The sequence below is a fragment of the Vombatus ursinus genome, unplaced genomic scaffold (genome assembly GCF_900497805.2).
Source record: "Vombatus ursinus unplaced genomic scaffold, bare-nosed wombat genome assembly UNPS02005459.1, whole genome shotgun sequence".
Classification (NCBI taxonomy): Eukaryota; Metazoa; Chordata; class Mammalia; order Diprotodontia; family Vombatidae; genus Vombatus; species Vombatus ursinus.
Window position 1 is genome coordinate 2,352 of NW_020945237.1, and position 5,014 is coordinate 7,365.

At 41.9% G+C, this 5,014-nt stretch overlaps 1 pseudogene; it reads left to right on the forward strand.

Annotated features, from left to right (window-relative positions):
- The first annotated feature begins 347 nt into the window (after nt 1–347).
- On the forward strand, nt 348–4,814 carry LOC114032527 (annotated as a pseudogene).
- Nucleotides 4,815–5,014: the final 200 nt, after the last annotated feature.

The window sequence follows — 5,014 nt, forward strand, 5'->3', positions numbered from 1 at the left end:
CATTGAAGTCTCTATTCTAGGACTCCCAAACCTCAGTATTAGACATATAGCTCAAGGAGTTCAAAGTACTGCCTTGAGCTGCTGTAATCCAGGTCAAAGGTGTTATCAAACTAGGGAAATATATAGATATAGATATATGTAATATGTTTAATATAGATAAGTTGTAGATATATGTATATTTAAGGAACAAGTGCTCTTCTTGCCTGAAGACAAGAGGCCATTTAGAAAGAAAACCTCACACCTTTCAGCCAGCATGGCAACTTCATCACGAGAAGTTTTACTGAAGGGAAGTCAGAAGAAGCAGGACAGGGCCCTGGACCTCATGGCAGAAAGGAGAGCTTGGGCACATGAAGGCAAATATAGCAGCTTTACAATCAGCCCCAAGTACTCCCACATTGAATGCCAGAAAAATCAGTCCACAAAGAAAAGCTACCATGGAATGGTGAGGGAGGGATAGAGAAAAACTCAGGGAGAGAGAGCAAGAGAGATTCTGATCAGAGAAGGTACAGAATGTCTCCTTCACCAGGCAAAAGGAGGACAGAAGGAGCAACCAGTCAGAGCTCATCTGCTCAGGATGAGCCCCCAAGAAAGAAGAAAGTCCACGTGGATCCACCCCTCCCTCTCACAGGTGGTGCTTATATTCCTCCTGCAAAGCTCAGGAGGATGCAGCAACAGATAACCGATAAAAACAGCTTAGAGTACCAAAGGATGAGCTGGGAAGCCTTGAAGAAGTCCATCAATGGTCTTATCAATAAGGTGACCATTTCTAACATAGGGATTATCATTCAAGAACTCCTTGAAGAAAATATAGTTAGGGGAAGGGGATTGCTGGCTCGATCTGTTTTACAAGCACAAAGGGCATCTCCAATCTCTACCCATGTCTATGCAGCCCTTGTGGCAATCATCAATTCCAAGTTCCCCAACACTGGAGAACTGATCCTAAAGAGGCTAATTGTCAATTTTAGAAAAGGCTACAGAAGAAGTGATAAGAAATTTTGGCTAATAAAGTGTACAACAAATTTTGAAGCAGTTAGAATGTGGCATGTTAACAAGAGTTCTACAGAGCCGTTAGTGAAGACAAAAAAAAAAAAAAACACAACCTTCATTAATGACTTAGCAAGGCAGGCTGTCCCATAGGTGGGCACATCCTTGAGGCACAAAAGTACAGCCTTTTATTCCCCAACCCAAAACTCAAGTCCCTCCTCCGATTTCCCATAGGCTGGGTAGTACAGAGATTACAACCTATCCAAAGCACCAAACCTCCCCATGTGAGTCTATTACAACTCCCGTTCCCACAAAGAAAAAAGAAATAGATAGAACAGTTAAGAAAAAGAAAACAAGTGAAAAGAAACATATGGAAAATAAAATGGAAAAAAGACAGCAAGAGACAAGTGAAAGAGATCAGAAAAAAAATTTCAGACCAAAATTTAAGAGATTCAAATTGGAGAGAAAACTCATCAAAACATACCCCTGACAGAGATACTATCACAGAAGGAAACAATTACAGAGTTTTAAAGGATAGAGATCATGATAAGTACCTAGAAGCAGAAAATAAATCTGGTGATGTCAAGAAAAGGAGAAGAGAAAGTAGGAATTCTTTTTCTGAAAATGAAAGAGAAAAACAAAGAAACAAAGAAACTGAGAATCCTAGGAGGGAAGAGAGGTCAAAGTCAAGAGAGGAATAGAAGTCAGCCAAACCCCAGAGATGAGGAAGGTCCACATTGGAATGGTGCAGAAAAGGAATCTGAAAAACAAAGAAGTTCTGAGCAGTCCTGAGAGTCAAGGAAGAATCATGATCTGCAAAGAGAAATCTCTCCAGCAGGGCAAAATTAATACTGACTTGCTTCACATTCAGTCTAAACTGAATTTTTTCATATTTATCGCTGAACTTTATTTCAAAAAACCTTTGTATAAAATACTGGTTTGTATTATACATTTAAGAGTTTTTCAGTGACAGATGATTTATAATCAATTCTCCCCCCCCCAAAAAAAACCATCCCCCTTTGGTTCAACGTATTTGAAGACAGCCTTTTTATTTAAGAGAAGAACATAACGTTTACTTGGAGGACTTCCCTCCCCCATACAGGGCAGCTCCAGGGCCACAGGGAGGGCCCCAATAGCAAAGCAATATCATGGTTCTGGTCAGTTTCATGGGAAGCAGGAGTCCTCCATGCTGGTTCTAGGGAGTGGGAGGAGATGGGCCTGAGGGAGCTGTCAGAGCCAGCCAGGTCATAGGATACCACAGAAGTACCACCAAAAAGGAAAAGGGCCAGACTTCCTAGAGCAGCATCATTTGGTGTTGATTGAACAGGAAACATCAGGGGACTCCATGTTAGTCAGGCTTTCTAATTGAATTCTGAATAGGGAACAGTATGACATAGTGAGAGCAGAATGTACTGATCAGAGGAAGATGTGCAAACTCTTACCTTTAGCACATCATGGAACAATGACTGCAAAAGCCACTTCTTCCAAGCCATGAGGGAGCTACCTCCTTTTCTAGGATCAGACTTGCTGGAAGAAGGGAGGACAGCTGGGCCTCAGTTTGCCTTTTCCTCCCAGTATGGAGGCTGTGGCTCACAGTATGCTGCTATCATCTAAAGACTTAGGCTTCTTGCCTGGGACTGCAGCCTCAACATCACCACCCTTGACTTATCAATAGAACTTTTTTCTTAAAGAGAAAGAAAAGAGTTCTGAGAGATAATTTTGCTTTTTTATTTCCTTAGAAAGATACCAGTTTTTCAATGTCACTTACATTTGCCAATGTGTCAATGTGCTCCACTTCCTTCCCCCTCCCAGAGAATCAAGGTCTCATGATGTTTGTTAAGAGGAAAAAAAAATTCAGCAGAATTTGCCAATTTATCAAAAACCTAAATAAAATAAAGTTACATAAAAGCCACTAAGATGCTGTTAAGTCCAACCCAACTGTCCTGTCATGTTCACCATTTACTTCCTGCTTAGCTGACCATCACTTTGGTTTGTGCCCTATCAGAGAACATAAGCTTGGACCCTTCTCCCATTTTGGTCTACCTTGAGCCTCCTCTAGTCTTTTCTACTGACTAAGGTGACCCGGGTTTTACCTGTCTTCATAAGAGCGAATTCATGGAATTGAGTGGAAAGAATGCTGTATCTGGAAGAGGAGAACTTGGATTCAAATCCAAGCTGTTATACTGCCTTTGTGTGACCTTGGGCAAGTCACTTTACTTAGCTCCAAGGGACCTCAGGAACCATCTAATTCAGTCCCCAACTGAGGAAACTATGTTTCAGTGACAGTAACTCCTGGTCTTGAGATTGATTACCGAGTACTGCAATTATTTTATCTTTTACCAGGATCACATCCCCTCTGCCATGGAAATGTCTGCTCCTCACTTGTTGAGCAAGAATTGGGGCAGTGAGCTAGTGCCAGAGCTTAAAGCTCCTGTGTCAACAGCACCTTCAGACCTACACCATCTCTTCTACTTCCTACTTCTGGCCTCTGAGTACCCTTTAGATATATTCCTGCCCAACCATCGAGTAAAAGGCTTATGCCCAGGGTTGGGGTTGGTACTGTTGAATTTTACAACGTTCTCCAGAGTTCCCTCATTTCTAGATTCTAGCCTATTCTGTTCAGAACCCATCACACCCATATTTTCTCCTGGCCTCCCACTTCCAGGAACAAAGGCTGGTCCCATGACTCCCTATTCAGGGGACTTTCATCTTTCTGCTTGTTGTTATTCCTGTCTCAGCAGTTCTCCAGGGAGGAATTCTCAACCCACCACCAGGCTCCCTGGCTGTGGGCCTTCAATTTCCAGCCTTTCCTGCAAGAGGATAAGCATCACCTACTTCATGATGAAGAAGAGGCTCCCTCGCGGAGACTTTTCTTCCACAGTGTAAGCTAAGTTAAACTTTTTCCAGTCCTATCCCCTTGGAATTTCTATAAACCTGACTCAGAGCTCCATTTGATATGAAATGAAATCAATTTTATCTTTCACTGTGCTTATACATATGTTTTTCATTTACTTTCAGTTCAGTTCCTGTCCAACACTGTGTTATCCCATTTGGGTGTTTTTTTTTTCTTGGCAAAGATGGAAATGGCAAACCCACTCCTTCTCCACCCCATTTTATAGATGAGGAAACTGAGGCAAATAGGATTCAAAGACTTGTCCAGGGTTACAGAGCTACTAAGTGTATGAGGCTAGATTTGAAGTAAAAAAAAAAAAAAATAAGACTTCCTGACACCAGACCAGGTATTTCATCTATTTGCCCCTATCTAGCTGCCCCTTTATACACATCAGAAATGAAATTAATTTCAAAGGGATCATAAAATTAGATGGCAAGTATTCCCAATGCCCTGTGATCAACTTCTTCTACTCCCTCAGAATATCCATATTGCAGATGCATATGGGCTACACACACACCTACTTATATATATGCATATGGGCATGGAATGGCTATTTAAGGGCAGTTAACTAATTGAGTGTTTGTCTCTTCCAGACACAGTGAGAATCTGGGTAGAATGTTCTAGTACAAATTTCAGGAAGAAATATTTTTCATCACCATTAATTTGGTGACAGTATGAATATGACATCACTCCTGCTACAGTACTCCCTCCTCCCTTCTCCTTTGGGTCCCAGCACCAATGCAGTGGGTGAGAACTTCTCAATGACGGCAAACAAACCAACCTCCGTTTTCTGTGAGCAGAATCTCTGGGTCTCTGGCAGGAGCTCCTTGGAAACATGGAATTGCCTGATGAAGATCAGCCTGCTGCTGCTGCTGCTGCTATGAGAATGAAGAAAACACCTGAGCTACTTCAAAGGCTTAAAGGGAGACTAGAGTAGAAGGACAAAGTTTCCCAGTTTTGAATTCTATTTGTACCTCTGAGTCCTTCTAAACTCTGTTAGGAATAGGAATAACTCATCAAATCAGGGCCAGTGAATCCCAGCTCTCTAGTTTCCTTTGATCTAAGCCAAGCATTTTGCTTTAGTTTCTGGGGAATCAGGGAAGTTGGAAGACTAGTTCAGGGTCACAGAGGCAGTAA